The following is a 16341-nucleotide window of genomic DNA, read 5'->3' as shown; positions in this document are numbered from 1 at the left end:
GCTTTCACGTACAAAAACAGTACGCTTCTTCAGATCTAATTTACTTGTGTCTATGGTAAAGTTTATATAGTACTGCTCATTTGATTTAATTGCAATGCTCATTAGATGCCAAAACAATTATCATCCTAATCAACATTTCAAATGATGTTCTAACATAAAGAGACAGTATCTTAAAATAGTAGCTATTTGCTAAAGCTATACAAGCAAGTAGCTGAAGAAACACAAAAAAGGAACGCAAAAACACTTCCACATATTCTAAAATAAAAGAACATTTAATCTACATATCTAAAAGAACTCACACTAAAAAGAACTAATAATATTTACTATAGTCCTTACGGAAATTCATATTGGCATATAGCTATATAAAAAACATTTTTTACTTAACTACTTTTAGAATGTTTATATGACAATGCTTATAAAAAGATATATATATGTAATGCATTAATATAAAAACATGTATAAATATATTTGAAAATAAATAAATATATACATGAATATACTGCATAAAACTGTATATCTGGCAGTCCAAACATGATAATATAAATTCTTAATTTTCATAAAATTGATATGCAATGCCAGAGTCTAAATATCAAAAATGAAAATAGTAAAAAACATAAACAACAGAAAATCAACTGCTATTACATATCATATATGTCATGTAAGCTGTATGCATATTGTCATTGTAAAGCACTCTTATATGTTTAATCAATATACATTGCTTATGAGGCCATATGGAATTTGTATTCTAGTTAAGTAGTGTGTATTATATATGTCTCTGTTTGTGCCTGTCTCCCTCTCATTCCTATAGAACATAATAGTTCTTAAAAATTATTAAACTCAATGTGTGCCTGACTAGAGCTAGATATGTGGGAGAAAAGAGTGTGAAGTCTGTAAAATGATATAGTATAATGTATATATTTTCAGAAAACATTCCATATTACAGGTAAACTTAGACCAAAAATAATAATATGTAATATATGATATAATTTAGTTAATTTCATTAAAGCCTGTTTAAAAGCCTCACTTATATATATAAAAAACCTTTAGTAGTAATATATGTATATAATATATAGTATATAATAAATAATATAAATAGTGTATAATAATAAATATGTAGCAATAATAAATACTATAAATATCAATCAAAAAGGAATCCATAGAAATGTTAATAAAAATGAAAATCATTTAAAATGGAGTATATGGTGTATGAAATATATTATAATCTAAGTCATATCTAGGCATGGAGCACCTTTGAATATAAATAATTTATATATTAGTCATAATATATATATTTTATCTATTCAAAGAAGTCCTTGGTTATATCTGGGAACCAAGTTAACTAATGTGTATAAATATGGAAAAAATATAAAAAATATAAAATATATAAAACAGTGAGAAATAATATAGCTTCAGGATCTCCATATGTATATGCAGAGATGTATGTTACTTTAAGCTTCTCTTTTTAAGGACTGACCTTACACTAATATATTGATTTATACCTGGGGTGTAGTGTGCTTTAAATTTCAAGATCCATTGCAACTCTATGCTTTCTAGTTCATTGAAAGCGTCACCTTTCCTATTGCTTGGATTTACTAATTGTAATGTTCTGAATCTAAACTCATGCCCAGGATTATTAATTACGTGTTTAGTTAGAGCATTCTTCAAATCTTTTCTCTTTGTATCATAGGTATGGTTGTATATGCGTTCCTTAAGGGATCTGGTCGTCATCCCAATATAGAACGCATTACAAAGTAAGCAATTAGCTAAATATACCAAGTAGGCACTATTGCAATCTGATCTAAAGTTGGGTCTAAAAGTATTATTTAAATGTGGATGAACAAACTCTATCTCATCTGAAATATATCTACACATGCTACACTTTTTGCATGGATATGTACCTATCTCATTAATTCTAGTAAGGTTACCTTTTATATTTAGCTGTATCTTATCTTGTATTCCTTTGGTCTCTAAGCTTTGTTTTTCTAGACATAACAACCTTTTAAGATTTTTGCTGTTAGTATATAGAAAACTTGGTTTGGCTCCCACTACTGCCTTAATTTCTTCATTAGTAAGTAAAATACTCCAGTTCTTCCATATTATATTGGTAATATTCTTAATGTCACTGGTGTATCTGGTTTGAAAAGGGATCCTTTTATTATTTAACTCAGGTCTAATGTATGCTTGATAAAACTCATTGCTATTTTTCAAGGGGGTGGTATTAGATCCTGATGAAAAAAGTTCCTCTTGAATCATTACTCTATCATAGTGTCTCTCTATGAACATATTGTTCAGTTTCATAGTCTGTTGTATTCTATCTTCTGAGTTCTTACATAATCTATTAACTCTTGTGTGTTGACCCTTAACAATGTTACGAAATATATGCCTGGGATGCATGCTGCTATACTCCAATAATGTGTTCTTCCAACAGGTTTTACGGTAGATGGTATGACTTAGCTTTCCTTTATTGTCCTTGGTAATGGTAACATCTAGAAAATTAATTTCAGTTTTAGAGTGTTCAAAAGTGAATCTGAAAAAAGATGTTGTAGTTTCTAGGTATTCTACTAGATCTAAAAATTCTTGTAAAGTACCATTCCAGAAAATTATTATATCATCTACGAATCTTTTATATAGCAGCATTTTATCAAACTTAGCATGATTAAATAAATGCATACATTCCCAGTAATATACCACAAGGTTTGCGTAAGTGTTTGCACAGGGAGTGCCCATAGCCACTCCCCATTGTTGCAAAAAAAGTTTCTTATCATATAGAAATACATTATTATTCAGTATGAGGTCTAATATTGCATTCAATAAAATTCTTTCATTGTTGCTGAACATGTCTGTATTATGTAGGATATACCTAATGGCCTCTAAGCCGTAGCTGTTCGGAATAGATGTAAAAAGATTCCTCATGTCCATGGTAATTAATAGACTATCTTTGGGAATGCCTTCTTTCAAGTTAGATAAAACATCTAATAGCTGATATGTATCTTTCAGGATACTATTTATCTTATCAATAATAGGCCTTAATTTCTTTTCTATGTAAACTGACATGGTTTCCGTAACCCACCCATCCCCTACAACTATGGGTCGTAGTGGTGGTGGTAGTATTCCTTTGTGTACTTTTGGCAACCCTTTTATATATGGTATTTTAGGTTGTTCTATTAAGAAATACTGGTACAACTCTTGGTCTATCTGCCTGCACATAAGGAAATCGTATAATTCCTGATGCACTGAAAAGATAACTTTAATAAGATCATTTGGATTAATCTCCTTGTAAGTATCAGTTTCTCTAAGCATGTTCAGCATTAATGTATTATACATATCATAGTCTAAGATAACTATTCCACCCCCTTTATCTGCAGGCTTTATAATTATTTCTTTATCTTGTCGAAGTGCATATAATGATTCCCATTCCAAATGTGACAAATTAATATATAGACCTCTTTTTTTCTCATTATTAAAATATTCATAAAAGTCCGATTCGCAAGCTTTAATAAAACATTCTGTGATCGGTGTTTGTGCTGGTGTGAATACACTCTTTCTCTTAAAACTATTATTATTAGCATAACTAGCTTCATTACATTGTTCTTTATTTTTGAACATACATTTTAAGTTAATTTTACGGACAAACAGGCGCAAATCAGTTAATATTTCACTTATATTGCTCACCTGAGCAGGAATAAAGGATAAACCTTTATTTAAAAGTTTGTAGTCAGTCTCAGTTAACGCTCGTTGTGATAGGTTAAACACTAAGTCCTCTGTTCCCTTCTTCGGTTCCTGTTGCTTGAAGCCATTTCTTCTCCCGAAAATTTCCTCTTGGTACGGCCTCTGCTCCTCGATCTGTTTTGGAAATTCTGCCGAAACTTCAGCGGAAGGGGTAAAAAACTTTCTAGGTTCCCCTGTTTAATTTTAGGTTTGGCACCTTGTGCATTCACTTCTTGCTGCGCAAACGCTTGTTGATTACATGGGGGAGTATCCCTTACTGCAGAGATCTGTGTGTGTGTGTCGAAGGCGTAGGTGCCGAAGGAGTTGCAGTCATCACGTCTGAGTCTCTTAAGGTGGAATTCACATTCATTGCTGCTGAGGCATAGCTCTTATTCATATTGTGCTCCGATGTGTGATCAACTCTATTAAATGGCACTTTCTCGTTCATGTCACTCTCTCTATATCTGGGCCAAGAGAAGACATGATTATTCACAAAGTCCATATGATCCCTATGTAGTTTTCTTGTTTTTATTTGTTGCAGTTTATTATTATATGAAGAGAGTTGATTAAACATGTTGTCTAACCTCTGTTGAAAATATTCCTCCTTAAATCTTTCCATAACGTCTTTATTTAGAGCTTCAGCTCGTGAGTTCAGATCTTTCTCTAACGGTAAGAAATGCTCAAGCAATAACTTGATATAATTAAACCCTAAATCAAGGTTTAATTGCTGCCACTTACGGAGTAGCTCAGGATACGTTTCACCGTAAGAGGGCATAACCAGTACTCTCATCCCTCTAGGAATCAGTTTGAAATGCAAACACGCTTCTAGATGGCGCCTTTGCCAAACTAGTCTATGTAGTTTGTATAGTATATTTTCAAGTTCTCTCAAGATAACTACAAACTCTTTCATTTTATCAGCATTACCTTTTTCAGAACTGGTTGTCACAGTTGTTTGTTCCATGCTGATATTGAGTAGCGGATTATCTTTAGGTTCTAGAAAACTGTTCCATTGTCTTTTCCCATTCAATTTGTTAGGCACATATTCCAGTTCTATGGCAATAGCATCCATCGTGTGTAGGTAGCCGAAGATAAAAGTAAAACTGTAGAACTGTAAAACACAATCCCAGCAAAACCTCCAAAGATCCTCACCAACAGAGCAGTAAAGCAGGAATAAGTCAGGAAACACAGAAATGAGGACCACCACGATAATGCAGCCAAAACGTAGAAACTTCTTTATTTGTTACAGAACAGATGAGCGCTTTCACGTACAAAAACAGTACGCTTCTTCAGATCTAATTTACTTGTGTCTATGGTAAAGCTTATATAGTACTGCTCATTTGATTTAATTGCAATGCTCATTAGATGCCAAAACAATTATCATCCTAATCAACATTTCAAAAGATGTTCTAACATAAAGAGACAGTATCTTAAAATAGTAGCTATTTGCTGAAGCTAGACAAACAAGTAGCTAAAGAAACACAAAAAAGAACACAAAACACTTCCACATATTCTAAAATAAAAGAACATTTAGTCTACATATCTAAAAGAACTCACACTAAAAAGAACTAATAATATTTACTATAGTCCTTACGGAAATTCATATTGGCATATAGCTATATAAAAAACATTTTTTACTTAACTACTTTTAGAATGTTTATATGACAATGCTTATAAAAAGATATATATATGTAATGCATTAATATAAAAACATGTATAAATATATTTGAAAATAAATAAATATATACATGAATATACTGCATAAAACTGTATATCTGGCAGTCCAAACATGATAATATAAATTCTTAATTTTCATAAAATTGATATGCAATGCCAGAGTCTAAATATCAAAAATGAAAATAGTAAAAAACATAAACAACAGAAAATCAACTGCTATTACATATCATATATGTCATGTAAGCTGTATGCATATTGTCATTGTAAAGCACTCTTATATGTTTAATCAATATACATTGCTTATGAGGCCATATGGAATTTGTATTCTAGTTAAGTAGTGTGTATTATATATGTCTCTGTTTGTGCCTGTCTCCCTCTCATTCCTATAGAACATAATAGTTCTTAAAAATTATTAAACTCAATGTGTGCCTGACTAGAGCTAGATATGTGGGAGAAAAGAGTGTGAAGTCTGTAAAATGATATAGTATAATGTATATATTTTCAGAAAACATTCCATATTACAGGTAAACTTAGACCAAAAAATAATAATATGTAATATATGATATAATTTAGTTAATTTCATTAAAGCCTGTTTAAAAGCCTCACTTATATATATAAAAAACCTTTAGTAGTAATATATGTATATAATATATAGTATATAATAAATAATATAAATAGTGTATAATAATAAATATGTAGCAATAATAAATACTATAAATATCAATCAAAAAGGAATCCATAGAAATGTTAATAAAAATGAAAATCATTTAAAATGGAGTATATGGTGTATGAAATATATTATAATCTAAGTCATATCTAGGCATGGAGCACCTTTGAATATAAATAATTTATATATTAGTCATAATATATATTTTTATCTATTCAAAGAAGTCCTTGGTTATATCTGGGAACCAAGTTAACTAATGTGTATAAATATGGAAAAAATAAAAAATATAAAATATATAAAACAGTGAGAAATAATATAGCTTCAGGATCTCCATATGTATATGCAGAGATGTATGTTACTTTAAGCTTCTCTTTTTAAGGACTGACCTTACACTAATATATTGATTTATACCTGGGGTGTAGTGTGCTTTAAATTTCAAGATCCATTGCAACTCTATGCTTTCTAGTTCATTGAAAGCGTCACCTTTCCTATTGCTTGGATTTACTAATTGTAATGTTCTGAATCTAAACTCATGCCCAGGATTATTAATTACGTGTTTAGAGCATTCTTCAAATCTTTTCTCTTTGTATCATAGGTATGGTTGTATATGCGTTCCTTAAGGGATCTGGTCGTCATCCCAATATAGAACGCATTACAAAGTAAGCAATTAGCTAAATATACCAAGTAGGCACTATTGCAATCTGATCTAAAGTTGGGTCTAAAAGTATTATTTAAATGTGGATGAACAAACTCTATCTCATCTGAAATATATCTACACATGCTACACTTTTTGCATGGATATGTACCTATCTCATTAATTCTAGTAAGGTTACCTTTTATATTTAGCTGTATCTTATCTTGTATTCCTTTGGTCTCTAAGCTTTGTTTTTCTAGACATAACAACCTTTTAAGATTTTTGCTGTTAGTATATAGAAAACTTGGTTTGGCTCCCACTACTGCCTTAATTTCTTCATTAGTAAGTAAAATACTCCAGTTCTTCCGTATTATATTGGTAATATTCTTAATGTCACTGGTGTATCTGGTTTGAAAAGGGATCCTTTTATTATTTAACTCAGGTCTAATGTATGCTTGATAAAACTCATTGCTATTTTTCAAGGGGGTGGTATTAGATCCTGAAGAAAAAAGTTCCTCTTAAATCATTACTCTATCATAGTGTCTCTCTATGAACATATTGTTCAGTTTCATAGTCTGTTGTATTCTATCTTCTGAGTTCTTACATAATCTATTAACTCTTGTGTGTTGACCCTTAACAATGTTACGAAATATATGCCTGGGATGCATGCTGCTATACTCCAATAATGTGTTCTTCCAACAGGTTTTACGGTAGATGGTATGACTTAGCACCCTATGCACTACAGTACAGCAACATACCGCTATACCATCTGAACTATAAGATCTTGTAATGCTTTTGTAAATATATCATGCATTATGGTCATCTAACATTAGGGAAATAGCTCTTTGGAATTTGTACTGATATTGTATATATATATATATATATATATATATATATATATATATATATATATATTCACTTCATAACATTGAAACTTCAAAATACTGAAACTCAAAATACTGAAACCAAAATACTGAAAGCTCAAAATATTGAATACTCAAAATACTGAAAACACATATGCGTAAACTCAGTTAAACAACATAATCATAACATTTCTACCAAATATATGCAGGGGCAAGCCCCTGCACTACCCTGCTAATTAAATATATAAACTCCAAGACTGCACATAGTGTAGTTAAGTGCAATCTTGGAGTAGATATATATAATTAGCAGGGTGGCAGGGGGCTTGCCCCCTGCATATATTTGGGAGAAATTGCTATGATTTATGTTGTTTAAGTTGAGTTTACGCATAATATGTGTTTTCAGTATTTTGAGTTTCAGTATTTTGAGTATTCAGTATTTTGAGCTTTCAGTATTTTGGTCTTCAGTATTATGAAGTTTTGTCATTTTCAGCATTTTGAAGTTTCAGTGTTATGAAGTGAATCCATATATATATATATATATATATATATATATATATTAAAGTGCAGTCATACCCTTCAACCTGTTAGAATAAGAAATCAGGACAAAGCCATTAAAGAAAAGTGGGGGAAAGGGCCAACAATTGGTGCACTTTTTTAAATATTGCTCTTACAAACATAGAAAGTTGATAGAATGACATGCTTTACATTACCATGGATTGCCATGAAGAGTATGTGGCCTTCAACTGACATGCTGATAGTTATCTATTGAGATATATCTATTTAAAATGGTATTATGAAATAATTTATATTGTCATTTCTATGTAAAGGTTAAGTGTAGCTGACCGGGTTGGCACAGTGCGGTGCAATGCTCAGCAATGCTCAGCAATGCTTAAATGAAAATAAAGAGGTAGATATCTCTCTCTCTCTCTCTCTCTCTCTACATATATATATATATATATATATATATATATATATATATATATATATATATATCAGTTTAACAGCAGATCCTCTCTGTCTGAATAGTTAGGACACCGAAATGTGTACATGAGGTGCAAGGGTCAACTCCTGGCCATTCAGCTTTTTACACATGATAGGGAAATGCAAATGTTTTGTATTTCTTTTGTATACATTGAAATATGTTAACTGTGGTGGTCCAGCCTCACCAGAAGCCTATTTGCAGTGGATACCCAAGTATAAAAGCCACAGTAACACACAAGTGTCCAATGCATTACAGTGACAGGAACAGATAACGTAATGAAATGCATAAGTTTAGGAGAGATAATAAAATAGTGTCACTGGATATATGATGTGAAAAACCCCATGTAAACACAAGTATCCCAAACAGTACAGTCACACCCCAAAGTAATGTAACCAAAGCACATAGGGGGATGTCATCCAAAGTAAAATATTTACACTTAATAATATGTCAGTAAAGACTAATTAATGTGCAATAATTTATTAATTGTCTGGAAATTAAAACTGAGCAATGCTTAGCAGTGCATAGCTCTGCTTACTCAGTTTCAGCATTGCTAAGAAGTATAATTGTAAGCAGCATTCAGTCCATCTAAGCAGATTTGCACACTGCTTGTTCTGCTTGACTCTTGGTGATGCCATAGATTATTATACTGATGTCATAGATAGACGGTGCTGTAAGACATTGCCATTGCTCGCCCGTGCAATGTCTGTGCTTGAGTATGTGGTGGAGTAGGGCATTGGCCATGTGGACGTAGGGCAGCAAAAAGATCAGCTAAGAGTCATGTGGCCGACCACATTCACACTCCTATAGTGGCAGTACCACTAACACTGCTGAAGGGAGGGTGCTGTACACACCACAACAGAGCAGTCCATGGGCACATGGTCCTGGCTGGTCCAGTAAGGGACATGGATCCAGCAGACAATGATCATCATTGGGCAGTAGTACTACATCTGGCCTTGGGTCTGGTGATGCCAGTGAGACTCCTGGCAGAACCAGTTCTGGTGTCCATGGCCAGAGATGGTGAACCATATATCCTGCCATGTATGGTATGTCTGGTATGTATGGTATGGTATTCATGTATGGTATGTATGGTAATATCTGTTAGAATCAACAGTTCATGAATAAATGGTGACAAGTACAGTTGATTGCTTCAAATATGTTTATTCGATTGTTAATTGAATATTATGAACAGCAACATGTATTTATGGTAGAGAAGTTGAATCAAGCTTATGAAGACACAGTCAAATATTCTCAAGAGGTACCAAACAATGAAAAATATACAGCATATGTTAAAAAGGTACAAAAAATGGAGAGAGAATTGTCAGACAGAAAGTCAAAAAAGTTTCATAGAGATTCTAATGATTATACAAATAATCAGGCTTACTCGTGGAAAAAAGCCACAAGGACAGTGAGATTTTCAGAGGGGACTAATAAGGGGCCCTTCAGACCAAATATAAAAAGGCCAAGGACAATTTGCAATTGAATCAGAGTAACATATTTAGGAATTTCAAAGAAAATATGACATTGGCTGAGAAAAGACCGTTAGAAAATTTGTGGAATAATGATAGATTGGTTATTACTAAAGCTGATAAGGGGGAGCTATAGTGGTCTGGGGAAAAGAGGAATATGAAATAGAAATTCATAAACATCTTACGGATGCAATATTCTATTGTCATCTTCCTACTGATCCCACTATAGGATTTAAGCAAGAAATTGATAGGTTTTTGAAAAGAGCTAGAGAGACTGAAATCATCAGTATGGATCTTGCACAACAGTTGACGGTAACTGATCCTTTGCCCCAATATTTTTACCTAGTACCCAAGATACATAAATCAGTTATTTCACCACCAGGACACCCCATAGTAGCAGGACGAGGGTCCTTGATTGAACCCTTGTCAGTCTACTTAGAATCGAAACGCAAATCATTATTAATATATGTGTCAGCAAGGATTAGAGATACCAATCAATTCTTACAACTAATGGATGATTTGCAAATTCCGACTTTGGCTTATATGGGCACATTGGATGTCCAAGCCTAATATATGAGTATCCCACATTGGAGAGGAATAGCAGCTGTAAAATATTGGTTTGAGGTTTTGAATTATTACAAACCCAGTGAACAAGAATTTTTGTTAACTATGTTAGGGATAGTGTTGGAACATAATTCTTTCAGATATGCATCTGAATGGTACTTATAAATCAAGGGTACAGCAATGAGTGCAACCTTTGCACCCATATATGCAGATTTGTTTATGGGGTTTATGGAGGTGCAAGTTATTTATCAACAAAATGAGTTCAAGTCAGAATTATTTATGTGGTGTAGGTATCTCCATGATTGTTGGGTGGTATGGCAGGGTACAATATATAGATGGCATCAATTTGTGACTTTTCTCAACAATAATAGGTATGGTATTCAGTTTAGTGGGAAAATAGTCACAAAGTGGAATTTCTGGATGTCATGATTACAAAGGCTAAGGAATGAACAGTACACACAAATCTATATCGGAAGCCATTTACAAAAAACTCATTATTGAGGGCCAATAGTAACCACCCTAGTCATATCATTACCACTGTTCTTCAAGCTCAAGTCAAGAGACTAAAGTGTATATGTAGTTAACAGGAAGATTTTCAGGCACAGGCTGAGCAGATGAGATCAAGGTTTTTGACAAGAGGGTACAAAGCCAGAGATGTGGATAGAGCAATAAATGCAACCAATTCTATGTCAAGATTACAACTGTTAGAGACCAGAGACTCACCACAAAAAGGTAACCATTAGGTCATCAGGTTTATTACAAAGTTTGGTAATAACACCTTTAAAATCAAGAATATAATCCAAAAATATTGGCATATATTAAAAACGGACAGGCTTTTGGGTACATTAATTGATAGTCAGTGTTGTCTTGGCTACAGGCGAGGCAAGACAATAGGTGAATATCTAGCAAACTTTAAGAAGAGCAATAAGAATATACTGATGAAACAGGAAAACATGATAGCTAGCAGTACTTTTTGTGGTCATTGAGTTTACTGTAAGGTGGTCTCAAAAACTAAGTCATTTACCTCCATCAATACAGCAAAGGTGTATGATATAAGACATCTTATTACTTGCAGCAGTGAATGGGTGTTATACATGGCAGTGTGTCAATGTGGTTCTTTTTATGTGGGTCATACTTCTTTAAGTTTAAAACAAAGAATAGCATTACATCAGTGATATCAATTGTAAAAGGGTATGTAGTGTTTTATACAAACACACATTGATACATACAGGAGCCCATTTCATATTCCTGGATATCAATAAAGTACTAGGAAATGAATTAACTATAGCACGTAAACAAAATCTTAACACAAAAGGAAAGGATGTGGATAGTGTATTTGGGTGGACTTTTTAAACCTGGACTAAATGATCACTGGTAGGTGAGTTTAGTTTAGTATAGGGATTTTTTTGCTTATAACAGAGGTTCATTTAATAAAATGGGCAAATTGTGTAAATATAGGTATAAATTACTGTAGAGTGTGAATTGTGCCATGGTCTGTGGTGGTGTGTTTAACATACTCATTGAGTATTAATTGTAATTTGCATCCTGTGTCTTTAAGAAGTCCAGAAAGAAAAATGTATAAATTGGGTTTCTACCTTCTCGGTAATACACACTGATGACGCCAGTGGGCGAAACCTAGGTTTTTGTTTGACATGGCCATTTGGCTGGCCATTAAAGCACCGGTTGGTCGAGGGAATATATATATATATATATATATATATATATATATATATATATATATATATATATATATATATATGGGTCCACTTTGCAATTTTGAAATACTGAAATCTCGAATTTCAGTATTTCAAATCACAAAGCCGAATAATCACATTTTCGAAACCGGCATAAGCGCGGAATTAAAAATACCGAAGCACGGATATTTTGAATTTCTGCTTCTGGTGGTATGGAATGTGGATGTTTGGGTTTAATTTTGGTAAGTTTGTGTGTGTAATTATGTTGGTTAGGGGTTTAGTGTTGTAAGTGTATGTGGTGACTGCTATGTGTATGATTGATGGACTGTAAGATGTGTGTGCATGTGTGAGTTTCATTTGTGTTTCTGTTAGTACGATCTCAGAGTTAGAATATATAAGTAGGGTGGTGTAGGGGGAGCAGAGGTTTTTGTCCCCCTGCTTATATGTAGTTGAAATGAATTTGTTTGATTGTTGGGGGGGGGGTTTGTTTGTGTTTATGTGTGTACTGTATGTGAAGCGTAATTACGGGATTTTGAATTTCATGGTTGTGTGTTTTCAGCTTTGTGAGTTTAAAATACTGAAATTCGAGATTTCAGTATTTAAAAATTACAAAGTGGACCCATATATATATATATATATATATATATATATATATATATATATATATATATATATATATATATATATATATATATATATATATATATATATATATACATATATAGATACACATGCATATCTGTATCTCCATATTGAGATTTTCCCTGTTTTGGTTTGCTACTCATATGAATGAAACCCATTGCACTATTAATATGAAAAAAAAAATCAACCCTTCAACAATGTGTTTATATATATATATATATATCTATATATATATATATATATATATATATATATATATATATATATATATATATATATATATATATATATATATATATATATATATATATATATATATATATGTATATATATAATTTTACCATGGTAGCTGAAGGAAGCGACCTGAATCAATGGAGTATTTTTTCCTCTCCATCCTTCCAGGAGGGACAACCGCTCCTGCAGACCTCACAATAACCTGAGGATGTAAGTTATGGGCAAATGCAGCAGCACAATCTTGTTTTGGAGCAGCAAAGTGGTATAGCTCGGCATACACAATCAGGTGCAGAAGTTTATTCTCCTAATAATGAGCATAATAATGTTGTTTGTACTGCAAATCAAGACAATAACGGTTTGTCCATTAGTGGGCCTGTTAATACAACGAACGTTAATAGTGTTACCTGGAAGCCTCCTATGTTAAAGGACTGGTTAATTATTGAATCTGCAATTTAGGAGGCTCACATTAATGAGATTGCTAGCAACAATATTAAGAGTAAGCTTAATGAGCTTGATAAAAAAACTTTTTAAGTTAAAAAAAGCTCCAATCGGAGAATGTATATTTGAGAGACTGCATAGTCAATGGTGTAGTCCTTAAAGGCCTTAGAGTTTGGCGTTATTCAGCAGGGCTTGTTGAGAATTCATTATTGTTTAATGAACTTATTGTCATGTTTGATAGACATGGTTTTGAGCTGCTGGAATTACTTATAAAATTCAATGCCAAGGACCTTGATATATTATTGGTGCAGTGTAATGAACTGGATGTGCAGTTACAGTCTGAAGTTGAATATGATAGGTACAAGTATGAGCATCAGTGTATCTATGGAAGCATTGAAAATATCATATCTGATTTGAAAAGAAAGAAAAACAAAAAACTGGTTAGGGACAAGCAACCGTACAGTCAAGGACAGGCTTACCCAAAGCCACCTTGGGTTTTGAACAGTAGTACTTATAATGACAGACAAGTGGTAACCAACATTAATAATAGTGAGGTGGTAGTAGATGATGATGAACCGCAGGTGCAACTGGGCCCTAGTGGTGGTCATGACTTTGATGGTGGTAACAACTATGAGCAGGACTGTCCACCCTTAAGGAGGTCTAAAAGAATTGGGAACCGTAACAATAATTATGGTAACCACAATTACTGTCCCAATCAGGATTTTTACTCACCGTCCAGGAGGAATCAGAAGAGAGGGGGCAGCGAGCACTAGGCTGTTAATCAAGGAACAATTATTGAATGAAATTTTTTTGGTATAAGCAATGATGAAGTTCAAAATGTTTTAAATGATATTGATGATTATAATTTTGATAATGAGCAGAGACATAAGATTATCATGAATACTGCACAGGATTTTAAAGTTTATAACTTTTCTAATACATGTATTGGTGAGGAAATGGTCAATCTTTTAAGTAACAGCCTCACATTTGTTCCAGCTATAGGAGCATGTTTGGCCACAGTTTTGATGGACCATAAGCTTTTTTTGAGAAAGTTGAATTTCAAAAATCATGTTTGGAGAAGGGCATAATCAGCATGATATTGAATTTCATATCAGCAGTACATATAACCCACATATGCATCTGGCTTTACTGTTATTTGAAAGCGCATGTGAGATTGATTTAAGACGTTTATTATCTAGTAAGTGTGAAATTTGGCAAGATAATTTGGATAAACAAGAAAGGGAGGTACTCACATATTTGATGTAGCAAAAAATTAGAATAAAGAAGTCGGACAAAGGGGGAGTTGTTGTCATGGACATTCATGAATATAATCAGAGGCTGTATGATATACTTAGCACTGACACATATTAGGAAGTTACCAAAAATGAGCTTAATTTAGCATATAGAAGAATAAATACTTTACTGAATAATTTATTTCTGGAAAACAGAATTGATATTGATGTTTATAATTATTTACATGTAATTTCACCTACCATCCCTTCTATTTTTGGTGCTCCTAAAATACACAAGGATGTATTTAATCCACCTTTAAAGCCCATAGTTGATGGTCGCAACTCTATCACCTATACGTGTGCTAAATTTCTCAATAGTAGACTTAAAAAATATTTGGATGGACAAAAGCAGATATGCAAGGATTCATGGCACTTCCTTAGCTTAATTAATTCTATTGAGTATTTAGATGAGGTGTTATTTTTGACTATTGATGTCAAAGACCTCTTTTCTGTAATACAACAGAAGGAAGAAACTGTTGCAAAAGAGAGTAAAATCCCATGAGTGGAGAAGCTCCCTGGTCAGACTCAGTAAGAAGCTGCGATACCTTATAAGATTCTCCAAAGCTAGCTATGAAAACAAAATCATCACTAAATCCAAGGACAACCACAAAGCATTCTATAACTATGTCAAAAATCTAGATGGCAACACCCAGATCTGCTCTGAGTTACAGCACAAAGGCATGAAAATTACAGAACCAACTGATATTGCCAACATCCTGGCAGATAGGTTCAGTGCTAACTTTACCCCCCCCTCACCCCCTAAAGGGCCCATATCTATACAGGAAGAATGCAGAGTCCCTGTAATCACAACTACACAGGTAAAAGCTGCACTCTCTAAAGCCAAAAACACAGCATCCATGTGACCAGACAACATCCCAGGCTGCATTTTATATGAACTTCAGAACGAACTGGCTCCCCACTTAAGCACCATGTTCAAGAATAGCTTTGCATCAGGGTTTGTGCTCACTGAATGGCACACAGCAACAGTTATACCACTCCACAAAGGGGGAGCCACCACTGTTCCTGGGAACTATCGACCTATTAGCCTGATGAGCCTGGTCTGCAAGGCCATGGAATGTATCATCATGGAACTCATAAACAAAGACATTGGTAACCTCCAAACTCTGGATCCCACCAAGTTCGGGTTTGTGAAAGGCAGATCATGCCTCCTGAACCTGATTGACTTCTTTGAGGCAGTCACCAAAGCCGTGGATGAGGGTAAGGTGGTTCACACAGCCTATCTTGACCTCGCCAAGGCTTTCGACACCATCCCCCATTCTGGAATTATAGCTAAACTCACTAAACTAGGTATAAATCCCTACGTCACAAGATGGGTTGCCAACTGGCTCACTGATAGAACCCACACTGTAAAAGCTGCAGACTCCAAATCTGACCTCAAAGCAGTGACAAGTGAAGTACCACAGGGTTCCATCCTGGGACCTCTCCTGTTTGGTATCTACTTCTCTGAAGTACAGGCTAACAC

The sequence above is a fragment of the Protopterus annectens genome, chromosome 11.part0, assembly GCF_019279795.1.
Source record: "Protopterus annectens isolate FY-2018-M chromosome 11.part0, PAN1.0, whole genome shotgun sequence".
Classification (NCBI taxonomy): domain Eukaryota; kingdom Metazoa; phylum Chordata; order Ceratodontiformes; family Protopteridae; genus Protopterus; species Protopterus annectens.
This window is presented reverse-complemented; position numbering follows the sequence as displayed.